The sequence below is a fragment of the Larus michahellis genome, chromosome 8 (genome assembly GCF_964199755.1).
Source record: "Larus michahellis chromosome 8, bLarMic1.1, whole genome shotgun sequence".
NCBI classification, from domain to species: domain Eukaryota; kingdom Metazoa; phylum Chordata; class Aves; order Charadriiformes; family Laridae; genus Larus; species Larus michahellis.
In genome coordinates, this window is record NC_133903.1 from 5883409 (window position 1) to 5901317 (window position 17909).

The 17909-nt window shown below is 50.2% G+C and overlaps 1 protein-coding gene across 6 annotated transcripts in view; it reads left to right on the forward strand.

Annotated features, from left to right (window-relative positions):
* Window positions 1–13323: 13323 nt before the first annotated feature.
* The window catches only part of EPN2 (epsin 2), a 45352-nt gene continuing 40766 nt past the window's right edge, over window positions 13324–17909 (forward strand). For 4 of the 6 annotated variants that reach the window (XM_074599231.1, XM_074599234.1, XM_074599236.1 and 1 more), the window contains exon 1: window positions 13464–13602. The gene's annotated coding sequence lies outside the window, so the exon portion shown is untranslated. Of the gene's footprint in view, window positions 13603–17909 lie in introns of all 6 variants that reach the window. The other 2 variants (XM_074599233.1, XM_074599235.1) reach the window with 2 other exon arrangements.

Consider the following 17909-nt stretch of genomic DNA (forward strand, 5'->3'; position numbering starts at 1 on the left):
GTGTACGTCAGGCTGGCCGCGGTGGCCACCATGCTGTCCTCACCCCCACGCACACAGCCTGTGCGCCAGGCGTGGGGCAACTCCTCTTGTCTCATCGGGAAGGCAGCTCCGGTGCTGCCGACGCAGCGCTGCCGGGTTTGCTTTTGGCTGGGGATGGAGCTGGAAAGATGAGGTGATGGAGAGGAAGAGGGAGGGAAGATCAGGTGAAGAAGGGAGGAGAATGGGTGATCCATCACACTGGCCACCAGCTGCCCCCAGCAAGCCCCTGGAGACCAGAATAAATGCCCTGCACAGGCACAGCGAGCGGGGCCAGGATGGGAACGCTGGCCCCAGGCTGCTTGTTGGGAACTGGCTGCTCCCCCGGGACGCCACCAGCGCTGCGGCACGGAGGGCAAGGTGACAGGGCGATGCACCCCGCGGCTGCCCCGGGGGTGGCTGCAGGGATTCAGCCCGGCTTTAAGCTCACGCCTGGGGTGCTGCGTGTGGATAAAGCCAGGCACACGGGTTGGCAGCCTGCGCTGCTGGTGAATGCACCGCGCGGAGGTGTCACATCGCCTGGGGACCGGTACTGACCCATGCCCAGGGCACAGGATGCGACGGGGATCTTCTGCCTCTCAAGGAAGCGGGTGCCCCGCTGAGGCCCCACACGGAGAGGAAGCAACATCCTGGGTTAGAAAATGCCACGTCAGTGCCTGTAAAGAGGATTTCAGAGTCAGCACTTTCCCCCTGTAGCAGAGGCCACATGGGTAACTCCTGAGCATCAGACTTGTCCTTGTGCGTAACTCTACTTCTCAGTAAAGCCCAGCTCCCACGGGGATCTTGCGTCACTGTTACACCCTGGTGTAAATGAGTACAGAGCATGGCAGCGCTGGGAGGATCAGACCCCTCTGAACCTCTCATCGTCCCACAGGACCCACAGGAAAACATTTACAGCAGGGGCACCCAGCAGACCCAGAGACAGTTGGCCACACTCAGTCCAACATGGCCACTAGAAGCCTCTTGAGGCACCAGTGGCCGCCAGACATGGAGCTGCATCTCCTCAGGGTCACCACGGGTGGTTGGGACTGGTATTGGGGTTTCTGGGCTAGTAAATCAGAGTAGGTCCCGCTTGCCCGTGGTGTAGGTGGGATGGAAGCGGGACTGTGCTCCTCAGCTTATGTGGGGGAAGCCTGAGGACAGGAGGCCGATGGTGGGACCTCACTTTTAGCCCTTGGGCCTGATGATGAATCTGGGAAAGGACCAGAAATCTGGAAGTCTCAGGTGTGGAATTCAACCCCCAACCTGCAGGAATGGGTCACTGAGGAGGAAGGTCATCCCAAAGAGCCTCCTCAAGGGGTGTGCAGCCTTGTGTGGTGGCTAGGACCAGCCTCCTGGGAAAGGGCCAAACACCATTTTGGTGAGGAGGTAGAGTCCAGATACAACAAGCAGCAGCCTTAGGGACACTGACATTGAACCCTTCCCGCAGGGCCCCTGGGACTCAGTTCTGGGCTGATGGATGTGAGCAGTGCTGGTGTCTGGCTCTGGGGACAGGCACTGCCTCTGTTTTGATTCAGGGACGTGGTTGTGATGGGGACCCACGTGAGGATCATTTACAGAGATGTTAGCTGTTAATGAGTTAATCATCAGGGCCAGCAACAGCTGAAGGCTAGTCATCTCCCTGGGCCTTATAAAAGAAAATGGAGGCCACTAGCTAGGCTTGGCTGGGGAGGTGGTGTGTCCTCTGCTGTGGCCTGGAGATGCTCCTGCTGTCCAGATGGTCCTGCTGTTTCCTGCAGTGGTTCCCCTTGGGAGTCTGGAACACCCCAAGAGCAGGAGGTGGACAATCCCTCTGTTTATAAGGTCTTCTGCCTCTAGCTGGCTGTGTCTTCCTTGTGTGTGTGACCTGGAGAGAACTGAGCCATGTAACTCTACCTTCACCATGCACACAGTGCCTGGCTGGAAGCAGATCTTGCTGTGTGCTCCATGGCTGTGGTATGCTGGCCCTTGGTTTCTGTCCTGGGACTTTACTGTGGTTACTGACATATCTCAGGGTAACTCTGAGACCTGCTGGGTGCTCTGAATCAAGTCAACCCAGGCTTTAAGCAGCTGAGTGCTGCTCTGGAAATGTCTGATGGAGGCTTCTGGGGTGAGAAACCGCTGTGGCATCTGGCCTCCAATCTTCCTCCTTGGTGTTAGGCTGCCTGCATGGGTTATGGGGAAGGCGAGGTCCCCATACCAACATTAACTTGGTAGATTGGTGCTGCAGCATGTATGGGGGGGGGGGGTTTCCCTGTCATCTCTTGTGGGTCTTCAGGAGCCATCCCCAGACAGTTGGGGCTGGAAGCCCACCATGCTGTGAACATAGCATGGAGGCAGAGAGGGTCACATCACTGCTTTAATTTCCATGGGAGAGAAATCAGAAAGGTCCCTTTAACTGGAAGCTCCAAAGAAATTGGGCAGGGACCTGTGGGCTTTGGGTGTGGAGGCTATTTGCTGTCAGTGTTTGCCATGGAGGAAGGTTCCTCACCCTGAGCAGGCACCATGGGGCAGCAGAATTAACAATGCATGGGCAGGGGAGCTCTGCAGCTCACAAATAGCTTGCTTTAGGGGAACCATGAGTTTGGTCATATCCAGACACAGCCTGGTGCTTGAACAGATTCTGAGAAGCTCCCCCTCAACAGTGACATCTGTTATTTTTCTAGGATTTAAAAAGAAAAAAAACCAACCAAGAAGCCTTGCGATGTGTGCGTAGGTGAGGGGACCATGCTGTCACCGCTGTGACTCACTGGGGAGGTCTGCAACTTCTGAGAACAAAAACGATGTAGGGAGAAATTGTGAATGATCACTTGCGGAGGGGTGGCTGAGCTCTCCACCAGAGCAGCGGTTGAATTTTTAGTTCCTCCTTAGGGCTGGCTGGTTAACAAAGAAGTTATTAATAACCAATTAAGCCAGAGCTCACGTCATGCCTTCCTCTGTGAGTGTGGCAAGAGCATCTGTGGTTCCTCCTTCGGCACCATACCCACCCTGCTCCTTGGCCAGCTCGCCCCCGTTGTAGCTGGACGGAGGAGTGTGGGGGGCTGATTTAGGCAGGTGCCTTGTCACTGCTGGGCCGCTCTGGGGGCCATGCCCAGGGGACACTCATCAGGAAGGGATATGGGGAACCACTGGTGACTTGGAACTTGGCCATGGTGCGTTTGGCTCCCTTTGGCTGAGCTCCTGGCGCTGAGGGGAGCGGGTGTGCCGAAGAGGAGCCCTGTGTGGCAGGTTTTTGGCCAGTGTCAGGGCAGATGGCGTGAGTCAGGCGTGGGGACAGCCTGGGGTGGAGGGCCAGCGGCCGGAGGGAGGAGGCTTGCTCGCCTGCCGCTTCCTTGGGCTGAGGATGTGCGTGTTGCTGCATCCCGGCCAGGCTGGCGATGCGCCGGGCAGCGGGGAGGAGGCAGGCAGGCCGCTGGAGCGCAGCCCGCCGGGATAATGCATGGAGCGCCGGATGCGCTGTGAAACCCGAGAGAATCCGGGCACTGTGCTCCTCCTGAAACTGCCTATTCAGGGGAGAGATGGGGAAGACAAGAGGGAGGAAGCGGAGGGAAGATGGAGCACTGAAGCCCTCTGTGTCTGGCTGGTGACGGATGCAGGTGCAGCTGCAGATTCCCCGGATGCTCCGGCTGCTCCGCAGCGCCTGTTTCTGCAGGGAAGGAGGAGATGCACTCAGGAGTCCCCATGGGCTCCCAGGGCTCCCGGCTCTGCTTTCACTCTGATTTATTTCTGCTGCCACAGTGTCCAGTGCAGCCTTTTTTCCTATAGAGCTGAGCCTTGAGGTGGCAGGTCTGTGTGGATTCTCTGAAGTCTGATATAGGGTTGAGTTGTTCCTCCTTAATATAACCTCTCTCCCCTCCCCAGCTGCTCATCTTCAGGAAATGTTTAGAAATGAAGTAGCTGTGAAAACTCTACCCAGCCTGTCATCAGCTTGGTCTGAAATGAGCAAACAGCCTCGAAGGTTACAAGAGGGAATTCACACGTGTGGCCTTGCCTGTCCCTGCCCACACAGTGCTACTGCGTCTGCTTCCCTTCTTCAGAAAACCAAGCTAAATAAAGCTGCTGCCGTTGCTCTGGTGGCACAGCAGTCTCTCCTGCCGTTTTCCTGAGTGCTGCTTTTGCCTGTGCAAGGCAAGAGGAAAGAGTGAGTGAAGATTTTTGGGAGGCCACAATAAAACTGATGGATTCTTCCCTGGGGCTGTGTTGGATTGCAATTTCTGACACATCAGCTGTGGAAATCCAGGGTAATTTCACTAAAGCCTCTCCAGATAACTGCCTGTGTAAATGAGACCAGGATTTGGCCTGACTGTTTTAAAGAAAAACTGCCCAGGGGATACCTCCAAGATGCACACTCTTGCTTTCTGCCTCTTGTAGCAAATGCAGCACTCCTACAAGGCAATTCTTCACTTTAAATGGAAAGTCAAGGCACTGCTTCCTTTAGAAATATTCCCGCAGTGCTGGAAATGGCAGCACTTGTTTGGATGGTAGAGTTCATGAGATTCCCAGGAAACTGGGCACCTGGGCCACCTCCCTGTGAAGCTGATGGCAAAGGAACGTGGCTGGACTCACGCTGCAACGTGGCTCCTGCAGGGCTTGTATGTTGAGTGATGTACGGCACTAACATCAGCCTGGGTAGTAGAAGCCTTCCCATGTAGGTAGGCACGTGCATACATATAGATGCACTTGCAATATCTAGCAAAGTAAACAGCAAAATACTGTCATGTGTGCTCCTCTCAGCTCATCAGGTGGCAGCAAGCATCTGAAATGCAGATTTGTTGTCTTCCTTCCCTCCTTCCTTCTCTCTCTTCCTCTCTCAGGCTGAAAGAGGAACTGGGTTTGGGTTTTGCCGGATTTTGTGTTTTGCCGGGGAGCTGTGGAGGGCTGTCAGTCTTGGTCATTACAGGCTTTGTCTGTCTGAGCACCTTGTCAGCTTGTGGAGCTAACGATTAGGTGGCAGCAGGATGTAATGGTGTGTTATGTCCACATGTTGTCTTGTTATATTAATGTTACATGATGGTGTCCTGCTGCGTTGGAGGAGTGTGTGGGAGGGGGGTCCTCGGTGCATCATGCTGAATGGCTCTGTTCCCCTCCCACCTGCAGGGACTGGGATTTTGGCCTCTCTGGGCTTGCCTGGGAGCGTGGGGTTGGAGGCACCATGGGGCACCTGACTCCTTGTAAGGGCTCAGATGAGCAATTAGGGTAAGAGATTGATCTTGGCCAAGCTCCAGCTCCAAGTGGACCAGGCAGAGCAGAGGGCAGTGTGCAGGAGAGTGGGGTTGGTTGCTGCCCTTGCTGGTGGCGGAAGAGGAGGCGCTTTGAGATGGCTGGAGGAGCTCAGGTGACCTGCAGAGCAGCAGGGACAGCCAAGACTGAGTGCACAGGGCACAAAGGGCTGGAGTCACTCCTGGGAGACCCTCAAACCAGCTCAGGAAATGGCTACAGCCTCTGTCCAGCCTGGGCACCTATTTTCTCCCTCTTGGAGACCAGGGGATTAACTCGAGGTCTGCAGCCCAACCTGATATCTGCTCGCTGCTCCCTCAGCCGGGATCAGCAATGCAGCCTCCAGTGGTTTGCAGCTGCACTGTTCTTGGCTCCCCAGGGCAGAGACACTTATTGATTCAGTAAATCATTTTAGCATATGTTTAAATCTATGTGTGTAGGACGGGCTCTGAGCACCTCTGGGTGCTGAGGGCTTAAAAAGCATGCCACCTGCCTACAAGGCTTAGTAGAGGCTTCAGCCTTGAGGGTGTAAAACATGCCAGTTAATGGAGAGTCTGGGGAAAGGCAAACAGAGATGGAGCTTTCAGGAGAAACCTGTGACAGCCTGTTCAGGAGTGCTGAGAAACAGCACGTGAGTGCTGCACTTGGCCTCTGCTCTCAAAGATGATATACATGCAGGTTTGAAGTGGAGAGCTGGGAGCCAGCAAGTGGGAAGATAGGAGCATCCATCCTGCTTAAAAAACAGAATCCCAACACCAGTAGTGGTCCACAGTGAAAGCTGGAGGACAAGTATTGGAAATAGGTAAGCAGACACGTATTTTCTTGTTATGTTCTCCTAGGACCCAGCAGCATGGGGCTTGGACACCTCCTGAACCAGAGCTGTGTCTGCAAGATGTGTCTCGAAAGAAGCACCCATGAATGACAGCTTCTCCGGTTTCCTGGCTGCCCCCAGGCTCTGACCTCAGAGCAAAACGGGAGGTTTTGCCATGGCTGGAGGGAAAACACTGGGGTCTCATGTTTCTTTCTCTTGATAACCAAGCGCAAGCTGGAAAAGCTGATGCAGGCCTGCTTCTCACAACATGCCTGTGATGGAGGATTGCAAGCAGAATAATAGAGCAAGACGCACAGGGTGTTTGCATGGAAGCATGTGTCAATTTTCTTTTGAGGGTCAGATTGGTGGCTTCAGCAGGGGAAATCCTCTGTATGGCACAGCCGGTCCTTTCCCAATGGTTAAGATCCTGCTGGGTGTGAAACACTTTTAAGCCTAGCTGTGTAGGTGTCACGAACTGTTCTTCCGGCCCACTGGTGACAGATGGGGGTTTTTTTCAATACATCAGGCAGTTTAGGCTTATTTAGCTTTCACCCTTACTGATTGGGTTATTCGGTTTACGCATATCCCCAAAGGCCACTTTCAGTATTGCTAAAACCTATTGTGGCTGCACCATGGTTTGCACCCCCCCACCTCCCCCAATAGACCGAGCGACATGCAAGCATGAAAAGAGGCTTCTTGAGGGATGGAGGAAACCTACTGTCTCTAGCAACTTGCTTTGCAGTTATTTTTGATTGAGGCTGAGGCCGTTGTGGTTTGTGCCCCAGAAGAAACCGGGCTGTGCGCAGCCAGTTCCCAGCAGCACTGATGTTTGCCTTTTACCTTCTCTGATCCCAGAGATGTTTGATTTCTAAAGATCAGAAGGGAACAGATTCCTTTGACTTCCTCTAACGTTCGCAAGGTCAGGGAGCGATCCTGTATTTCTTCATCTCATTCAGTCCATAAGAATGTGGAAGCTTGTAGGAGTATTAATTACAGCCAATTATAACCTGTTTGACTAGCCAAGATGCCCAAATGGCTACTAAAACCTGCTGTTGTTTAAGATGGACATTTTTCTTCAACCAAGGAAGCCTTATGGCTTTGAGGAGCTCACACAGCAGTTGTCCAGCAGGACTGATCCGTGGTGCAGCTTGGTCAAAATTGAACATGTTCCTGAGAAATTCTTGCCTGCTGTTTGTTTGCTCTGTGGGGTCCTGATGGCTTGTCATGAATTTCTTCCAGCCCAGCTGGTGAATTTTTTAATCTGCCTGTTGATTACACAGGGACCATGTATTTACAGCTCTGCACTATTATTTTGGGTTTTTTGCATTATGAAAACACCTGGGAAGCCCTGTTGAGGACGAAATGCTCTTTGTGATGGGGCAGCAGCAACTAGCTTGGAGTCATGACTGTGAAGGCAGATGTGAAAGTTGCAACTGGATTTGTGAGCCTGGGAATGGAGGAAGTCACTTGCAGAAGTGGGAAGCAGAAACCTAAAAACTGGGCCAAGTAATTAAGCGACTGGCTGGGTGCTGTGCAAACACAGACCAAATAGCCCTCAGTTTTCATCTGTGAAAGGGAAAAACTACCAGCTTTTCAGCTGTGATAATCAGTGATGGGTATCCAGCTGTAACCTGGGGACACGGCAGCAGTGAGGTCCCTTGGTTTAAACCAGTCCCTTGGTTTAAAAGAGACAGAGCTCAAAATGCCTGTGGCTTCCAGTACTTGGTCTGCTTCGGGGCTCCCATCTTGCTCCTGTGACCAAGAGCGATACTATGGATTTATTGAGATAAAAATGGTCGTAGCCATACATTGTAGCTATACAGCTTTGTTTCCAGGGTTATAAACAGACGCAGCTCTCCAGACAGCCTGTGCTGCCAGGCATGACTTATTGTTGGGTGCCTCGGGAGCAGAGCACACATGAAGGAAGCTCCTGCTGACCATATGATGCCCCAAGTCTCCATGTTTATGAGCACCACACTGGTGTGATAATGCTGATTTCAGTCTTGGTACCCCTGATTCACCCCAGGTAGCTAAGTGGTAGATTAATCACTGCACTTACCTCCTGTGGGCAAAGTGGTGCTTTTCTCATGGGCCTTGAATTTTTGTTCTTAAATGTGAAACTCTCTGTACTGCAGTGTTCCATGTCCTCTGACAGCAGTGACCACTGGTTGGCTGCTTGGTTTTAGGTACACTTCACTTTTCCCCTCCCTCTCCTATTAGTCTACAAAGTCTTTTGCCTCCCTCTCCAGCCAGATAGGGCCAGCCTCAACCACTGTCCCAGCCCACCAGGAGGAGAGGAGACCCAGCTTCCAGATGATGCTACAGAGCCAGGAGCACAGCTCCTCTTGCTCTCCTGATACTTTCCTCATCGTGAGCCCCACAGGGCGGTTTCCCTCAAGGTGAGAAACAGCTGGGAGGAGTGAGGATAATTCCTGTCCACGTGAGATCCTTGTGCAACAACACAAGTCACCTGTGGTTTGGCTGTTGTTATGAAGCCTTGATTGGTCTGGGCCCAGGGCGAAAGGGAGGGCCTGACTCTTTGGGTGACATTCTTTGGGTGGCTGCAGGAATGATGAAGAGGAACTGTGATGGGTGATGTTGTCCATCAGCTCCTTCCTGGCAGGAAGTCCTCTCATCATGGCAAGGAGGAAGTCGAGAGGGATAGTACAAACTGTACCAACCGCAAGGGAACCCTTGTCCTCCAGCATGGGCTTACAGATTCTGACTTGGCAACTTGCTTTGGGGAACCAGATGGTAACACTGAATGAGCCCATCTTCACTACAGATACTCTGGGCCTGAGTCTGCCACTCAAAACTATGCAGACGGTCCCAACGGATGAGTGCTCCCAGCCTGGGAACAGGCAGCAAAGCCAGGCTCTATAGGTCAAATGTGCTGATTGGATTTTATTAAACAAGAAAAATACCCCCTCATCGGTCAGTGGGGCCCTGCAGTGGTCCTGTCCCCTCCTTTCTGCTGATGTGGGTGCTCATCTGACCTTCCAGGGAGCTGGTTTGGGGAGCTAAACTGGTTGAGAAGTAACCCTCCCCCCAAAAAAAAGTGATTAGTCTTCACCACAGATGGTGTATGCTGGTGTTGGTGGTAGGGAGGGAATGGGAACGGGTGGCTGGGGGTGGTGGAGGAAGGGCAGGAACCACAACCCTCTGACTTGGGTCAATTAAAACTGTTGTGGAATTTCACCCTAAGGCTTCAGTGGGATTTAATGTAAGCAATGCAGTAGCCGTGGCTTCTCGATGTGGCATGGGGAGAAACTGCACCTATGGAGCAGTAAGGAGAAAGGAATGAGGGAAGGTGCCCGCAGATGAGAATGGCTCTAACTTCTAAAGAAACACAACACTTGGTAATTACTAGAACTAAGCACATTTCAAACGTCACTGCCTCTTGCACTGTCAGTGCATATTCATTTTGAGAAAGACAGAATGTGCTGGGGTTGCATTCTCTCTCCTCTTTTCATGAATCTGCTAACGTGTTCAGGAAAGGTCTGTTTTCAAAGCCTGTATATTAGAGGTGTATTAATTTTGAACATGTCAAAAGGAACATTTGCACTGGAAACAGTTCTTCAAGTTTGCCTGCATCACAAATGAAACTAAAACCCTCATGCTGACCGTAAGCATGCTCCATTCTGATTAAACTTGGGTCGATTCCAGCTGAACTCAGGCACAGGCTTACTGGGCTATACTCTCCCCCATTCATCATCTTTCTGATTTTTTTTTTTTTTTTTACTCCTTGTAACTACACTTATTTAAGGGCATTTGAAGAAATAACTTCAAGTTAAATATGACGGGAACTAAACTTTTATTTTGTCTCTCCTCAGCTTGTAGACAAATCCTTTATGTGTGGTAGGGCTGCAGACCCTGTAGATCCATGTGTCTAATCAAAGCAGATAAGAGTGTAACTCAGACCTTGCATATTTCAATGAAATGTTCATGAATCCGGGAGGGAATAACCTGGGGTGAACATCACTTTGTAAGAATCTGAATATATTCTGTATCACTGTCAGCAACATGCAGATGGCTCAGGAAATTCAGAAGCGGGCCTGTGCTTGTTGAGAAATGTCTCGCTGCTTTGGCTCTGAGGGCAATAATGATCACATTTGCCCAGATTCTCATTTAATTAGCAGATTTCCAAAATTGGGCGTTGAAGGACTTAAGTCACTATTTACCCTGTGTGGAAGCATGTGGCTTCCCAGGGAGGCTGAGAAACGCCAGCTCCTACTGGAGTTTGTGTGAGTGGAGGGTGCCCAACCTCCTGAGACACGAGGCAGGTTCTTACTTGGCTACTTAATATGGACATAAGTGCTGAATATTAAACACGCCTTCATTAGATGATGCTTGTCTCTATTTTTGAATTGATTCCTTTGAAGACCTATAGGTTAGGAGTGGGAAGGAAAACCGGTAATGGAGTGAAAATGACTGTGATTTAGAGATCGGATTGCATACAGCTAGAGCCATGCATCAGGGTAATGAGATTCAGGCTCGTTTGGTTACGAGCACTGGAGACAGAAGCAGAAAATGTGATCCACCAAGCCAGCTCTCAGGAAATGAGAAACAATAGAGTGAGGAAATCAAATTTCAAACTGCAGGGATATATTTATCAAGTTTTCCTTAGAAATTTTGCTGGGCCTTTTGACGTTCTCTGTGCAGCTTTTTTTTTTTTTTTTTTCCCTGTATTTTTTCGGTCAGCCGACATATGGCTGGAGGATTAGATCACTGTAAAGCACCGTTGTTTGTGACCTATTTGTTAATGCAGGGCTGGGGTCAGCGAGAAGAGACAAATGTACTTGTCATTGTTCGGTGCTTTTCAAGTGCTGTTCCTGTTGTCGCTCACGCCGTGGCCAGGCATTTGGAACAAACTCATTAGCTAATTAGTGGTGTGCTCAGCCCCACGTGGCGGTAGTCGCTGTGTGGGCGATATTCACATTATGGCTGTGGAACAGGCCCTCCTGTGGCTTCCTGGCAGCCGCTCTTCGCTAGGTTAGTTGGGAGGGCAGCCGTGGCCGGGCAGAGCCGGGGGAGGCTGCATCTGCCTCGTCTTTGCTGGGAGAGTCTCTTGCATACCAGACATGGCGCTGCAGCGCTGCTCGTCATCCTTCTGCTCCTTGCCATGCAACAGCCCCTCTACTCCCACTCGCTGGATCTACTGCCACCATCTGCCTTCTCTGCGTGGACTGCTCTGCTGCCGGCGTGGCTACCGGGGAGGTGCCGCGGCTATCAGTTTCCGGTGCCGAACTCCTACTGCAAATAGTGGCCTTGAACTCTGTCTCTGCCAACGCAGCTGAAATGTTGTGGGCTGGGAACAATTTGACAGAGCAGCTCGGGCCAACATCCACGGTGTGGTACAGCCGCCTGGAAAGAGGGATGGGGCAGCACTGGGGTGGAAAGTTTTCTATGTTAGATCCTGGATTTAAAATCGCAATATAAACAGCAGCGACATCCTGTTGCTAATATGAAACAAGGGCCATAGATCCACTGCCACAAGTCCCCTCTCACTGGGGATGTCCTTTGCAGCCTGGGCAAATCTCTGCTGGTGCAGCTGTTATCAGTTGGGTACCTGGCCAGCGCTCCAGGAACACTGTCATTTAAGGCATTAACGCAGGAGTAATAAAAAAAAAGTGTAATTTTACTTGGCTGGCTTGTTTTGCTTGCACCAAGTAGCTTGATCTGGTTGATAGGAAATACAGTTTTGTTGATACAGGCGTGCCAGCTGCAGGAGCTCTTTGCTGGGTTTGTTGATTCCTACACTTATGCTGTAGACGGAGACACCTGGGATGGAGCTGGGAACGGAGAGGAAGCCGCCTCCTGCTTCGGAGAGTTGTCTGCCCAGACCTGGGAAGCGGGTGGGCAGGAAAGAAGGCAGCAGGAACAATCTTGTTCTTCCCATTTTATTTTACACAAGAGCTTTCTTCTCGTTCTTTAGAGCTGTCAGCACCTAATCATTAGGATTAATGAACGCACACAGAAACATTAGGTTTCCATCATTGCCATTTTCTTCTAAAGAAGAAAAGAGGGAAGTATTCTTTCAGCTCCTGCTGATAGTCAGATGCGTGCTGATCCTTTATTTTTTTTCCCCCCAGAATTTAATTCTTCCTAGCTCAAGGTTAACAGCTAAGCCAGCATCGCAGCTAACTGCAGAAGACTTGGCTTCCCAGCTACCAGATGGTATTCAAAGCATTTGAACTTGCAGCATTTCTAAACAAGTTGCTTTTAATGCAGCTTACTCGGGTGTTTCACTGCAGTCCCCGTTCTTCTGTGTTTCAACCTCAATCCGTCTCCTATTGAGGTCAGCGGGAATTTTGCTACTGGCTCCACAGGAGAAAAGGCTGGGCCGTAAGTTTGCAGCGCTCAACCTGACCTTCCTTTCGCTTGAAAAGCGCTATCTTATAAACTGGATTTTGCTCTGAGTTTCCTTTGTTTTGTTATGCTTTAGTAAGGCAAGATTCCTCAGGAATTTGGGTTTTAAATGACCAGTAGCACTACCCAGAGCCAGCTGTAACGCGAGCAGAGTCCTGCGAGCCAGCTTCTCTCCTGACCCGCACCAACCGCGACAGTCTCCCGACCAGCGATGTCCCATTTCCTTGAATTGTCTCATGGTTTTACGATTGGAACAAATATATCCAGGGAGAACTGCCATGAGACCACGAACCTCCTCCAACCTGTGATCCCGGACACCGGTTTAGTCATTATCCCCAGAGGGGAAGGACGTGCGCTCCCACCCACCCAGACTGCCCGGCTCCACCTGCCGAGTTCACGCCCGTGTGGCTTCACCGAGCTGCCCTTCTAGAAGATCACCCAGCGTGGCCACCAGAAAGCTCCCTCCTGCCACCCAAAAGTGTCCCCCAATCCGTAAACGTCATTATTTTGTATTGGTGTCTTTGTCAGGAGGGGGAATGGTGCAGTAACCGCACAGCATGAGGTGATGGCAGCTGCTTCGGGGCCTGGCAGCCCACCCAGCACCCTGCTTTTTGGGGGGCATCCCTGCAAAGCGGGGCTTCCCCCCCTGCACAATGGTTTCCCCTTGGAGACAAGAGCGAGGAGGGGGCTCCCTTCGGATTCCCGAGTGTTTTCCTTCCACCAGATGTGGCAACGGGCCCGAGCAGGAGCTGGGGCACTGCCCAGCGGCTGGTCCTGCCTCAATCCCCACTGGTGCCTGCCCCTAACCCTCCTCGGCCGGGAGGGCCGCGGGCCCGGCTGTGAGGAGACCGGGCCTCGGTTGCGAGGAGCCCCGGCCTGGCTGTGAGGCGTGAGGGGAGGGAGCTGCCCCCGCGGCGCGGACGGGGACGGACCGCGTTACCCGGGCGGAGGCCACCGCTCCTGCTCCCCTCCCTCACCCTTCGCCGCGCCCGGGCCGGGGCCGCGCCTCGGGGGCGCGCGCGGCCGCCGGTTCCGCCTCCTCCGCCACCTCCCCCCGGCCGCCGCCATGTTGGATGGTGCGTGTGGGTGTCAAACCCAGCGAGAGGCGGCGGCGGCGGCGGCCGGGCACCGGGACACCCCCTCCGCGCCTCCCGCGGCCCCTTCTCCGCTCCTCCCGCACGCAGCGCCAGGTCAGTCCGGGAGCCGTGGGGCGCTTGGGTGCGGGAAGGGGGACGGACGGATGGACGGCGGCGGAAGAGCCTCCCCCCCCTCCCTCCGCCTTTCCCCTCAGCAGCGGGGTGCGGGGTGGGCGCGGGAAGGGGCCCCCCCCGGGGCTCCCCCTGGGGAGGGAGCGGGCCCGGCGGCTGGCTGCGGGGCTGGGGCGGTGGCTGAGGGCCGCGGGGCCGGGGCAGCCCCGGCTGGGGGGCCGGGGTGGCCTTTGTTGTCTCCGTGGGGTGGGCAGCAACAGTTACTGCCCATCATGGCAGCCCGGCGGCGGGAGCAGGGAGCGGAGCTGCCGGGACCCGCCGGGCCGGGGCGGGGAGGGGACACCCCATCGCCCCGGCCCTTCGCCTCTCGGGGTGCGGGGTCCGTCCCGCTCGGGGCCGGCAGCCGCCGGAAGGGTTTTCGCCTCCGGTCGAAAGTTCGGGCCTGGCTTCTTCCTGTGCTGGGCGATGGGGCCGGCCGCCTCCCTGGAAGTCGATGGGGCTGGTGGAGGGGGGTGGCGGCGGCCTGGCCCGGCGGGGGGCTCCGCGGTGTCCGTCACCTCGTCTCTGCGTTATTAACCTTCATCGTGGTGGTGTGGGATTTGTTTTATTCTTCCAGTAACGTTGTCAGTTTGGAAGATAGGTAGTAGTGCTTTTAATTATTTTGTAAAGGATTTTTTTTTTTAATATATACATTTTTTTTCAGTCTTTACCTGCAGTACATGCTACAGATTGGTCTTGGGTAGTCAGGGTGCTGCATTATATTAAGCATTATTGTTGTGAAGTATATTGAAACAAGAATTATCACAGGTTACCCACAATGGAGGTTTCCTATTTTAAAGCCATAAGGCTTATCAATAACATTTCGTCTCAGTTTTATTTGTCCAAGGGGTATGTAATGCTTCCCCCCTCCCCCTTCTTAAGTATGGCATCATCAATGATCTGAACAGCTAAGTTATATTTAACATTTACATCGATTGGAGACATTTCTTTTTCTTAATCTACTAAGAAAATATCCTGAATGATCTACATATACATACATTTTCAACAGGAGGCCTAAAATACTTGTTCAGGTTAAGGTGTGTTGCGGGTGTTACAGACTGTAGAGGCTGACTGTAGGAGTTCAAAATGCAAATCAGGCCACAAGATTAAGTTTTATTATTCTCTCCACTGAAAGACATGGTTTATGGTAATATGGAACTCTTGCATAATTCCAGTGTGTTGCTGTGTTTTGTGCGAGACAAGGTCATAGAAAAGTAGATTGTTAGGATGTAAAATAAGGGATGTTAGAATGATTTTTGATTAAAAAAAATATGATTATATAGTAATGATATCTTTAGCAAAATACAGCCTATTTAGGAAGTACTTCTAAATATGTTTGCCTTGGCTGATTCTTGGATACGTTATTTTCCAACAAACTCATATATAGTGTTTTATTGTGAAGAATCAAAACTTTTGATAAATTTTCTTTTATGAACTTGAGGTAATGGTAAACTAGCTAGCTAGAGTTTCAAAGATAATCTTCCATATATTAAATATTTAACTATGTTATCAAAAATTATCAAGTACAAATGAACCATGAGTATGCATTCCTCAAGAATTCTGATAAGGCCGAATTTACTGCAAGTTAAACTTCAGGAAGTTTGATTTATGGGTGCTGACTGTAACTTCCTTGATGCCATAAAGTAACTATGTGATGTCATCCTGCTGTGACAACGGTTCTCCTACATGGTAGCTTGACTTTTATATTTGCTGACAAATGAAAGCTAATATCTGCCTTTAAGAAATGAAATATAGTGAGATACTAACAGGACGGACCACTCGCTTTATAAAAAAATAATTGACCTGTTGCCTAGGTAGGAGCTAAGTATCGTTGGATAATACTTGGGCAAGAAAAGTCCTATCTGCGAGTTGCCTGGTGGTCCTGTCCTAATAGGAGAAGAGATATCTGAGACCTGGCTGTTGCGTAGCCTGGATGGTAATGTTCATGTTGTTTTTCACGTCTTTTATTCTTACAGTCATTTTTAATGAATAGTTGACAAACATCTGATGTCCAGTGCAAGCAGTGCTGTATAATGCAATGAGCATAAATGAATTCAGCTTGTACTGACCGCATCATTATTTACATAACTGGTTAATCATGCTAATTTTGTTCCAGCTGTCAGCCATTTGATTGCTTTAAAACTTGGAGCTTTTAAGAAGCCTCAAATCTTGGATCACTGCTGTGAAATGCCAAAGGCCTAGTTTGTTACTTCATAAAAATGCTGATAGTCTTCCTTGATGCAGAAATTGGTGTTTTGCGTTTTCTGGGTTTTTTTTGTGTTTTTTTTTTTTTTTTGAGAGAGAAATCATTAAATGATAATCTGTTTTAGTAGAAATGCATTCCAGAGTAGTTATGATATTCATGATCTTGCTTTTCTTAGGTCTCATATGTAGGATGGGGAAATGACTATTGGTTTTACCTGGTCTAGAAGACTATAAGTTATTCTAAAATCTTTATTTAATGACTGGTACTCAGGAAGCAACTTCCCAGTCTTCCAGTGCTGTATTTGCAAAGCGCTAAATTGTCTCTTGGGATCTGGCTAATAGAAAATGAAAGGTGCCTGGTTTGTGTGAATGTCTGTAATGTTCTTTTTCCACTTTGCCTTGCTCTGATCTGTGCAGGGAAAGTATCGAAAGGTACTAGTATCCTGCTGTCTTAAGTGCTTCAAAGAACAGCGGGCTTTTTTTGTGTATTTCAGTAGCCTGGCTGCTCATTAAGAAGGCATGAGACACCATGGAGGAGAACAACATGTATGCTGTCCTCTAGAATAAAACCTGCTAGTCTGATTGTAGGTCCGCTAGCATTAGTATACTTCAGTTTGGTTACATACTGGTATGTGCTGAATAGTAGACCATAAAAAGTCCCAGAATTAATCAGTTTAGGTGGCTGTTACGTGGTTGCCTTCCTGTTCTGGGCGGGTGAGGGGAATTTAGAATGCCTGTGTGTCAGAATAAGTGAATTCAGAGACCGTAAGCTTCAGAATTTAGAACTAGGTGGCTGCCACAACTGAGCCTCTCGGTGAGTGGTGCAGGAGGTAGAAAGCTACGGAAAAGCTGGTATTGCTTATTTATCATTTTGCAAATAACAGTTTTGTCTCTGGTTTTCCTCAAATTTGGGATTTTGTTGATTTTATGACAGTGCTCCAAACTATTGATAAAAGGCAAAATACTTGGATCGAACAGTTCTAAGATGTGTTTTGTGGGTAATGGGTGGTTGTAGGCTGTTCTTAATGAGTGAGTAGCTTAAATTACTGAGACTGAGTTCCTTCAAACTGTTGAATATATGTTCAGAGTTACCAGAAGTTGTTAAATGTGTGTAAATATCTAATAGTGGAGTTTGTAGGAATGATTATACTAGTTAGAAAATTAGTATTAAAGTATTTTTTGTTTTCTACTTGTAATGTCACCAGCAAGTGGAGGTATTTACCAGAATTTGTTTTGTAATTCACTAATGTGCATTTTTATATGGAAATACTACTTTGAATCACTATGCTTAGTGAAAGGCTTTTCTTCTGTATAGATATTTTTTACCTCTTTTTTTGGTATTGTTACAAAAATTGAACTTAAAAATCAATCTCAGAAACAATGCCCTGTGCCGTGTTAATTGTTAATAGCGTGTATATCTGTTTTCATGTCACCCAGGGCTGTTAACATAAATGCCTCTGACTAGTGCCTTGAGCTTGCGTTCAAGGTCAGACTCAGTCTGTTCGTGCTGCCTGTGCCTTGGCTTGCACCCCGACTCGCCGAAGCCAGCTCTTTCCAGGTGGGGAAACATGAGTACGGAGCAGAGGAGAGCTCAGGCACCAACAGGTCCCCTCTGGCAGCGTGAGTGCAGACGGCTTTAGCAGTAGGACTGGGTGAAACCAGTCCCAGCCCAGAACTGCATAAGTCTCTGCGTTGGAGGCTCCCCTTATCTAAGTTTTATGGTGGAGGTGGCTGGGTAAGGTTCTCAAGAGTCTCAAACTCAGCATGTTTCATTGTCCTGATGCATACAGTTTATTTTCAAGTAATAAGTCTCTTTCCACGGTTAGGAGTGGATCTCTCCGAGCTGCCTAAAGTAATTGAAATTTTTGCATGAGACCTCTGCAGTTTTCTTCTACACTGTTGACTGCTGCTGTCTTTCCTCTGAGTGCTGTTTTATTAATGTTGTCTACAGTTGCTGAGTCTTCTGTCATGTAACCATATAACGAATACTAAATGTACAAGGCATGAGAAGTAGAATAGTTTTAAAGGGTGACCGAGGCAGGAGA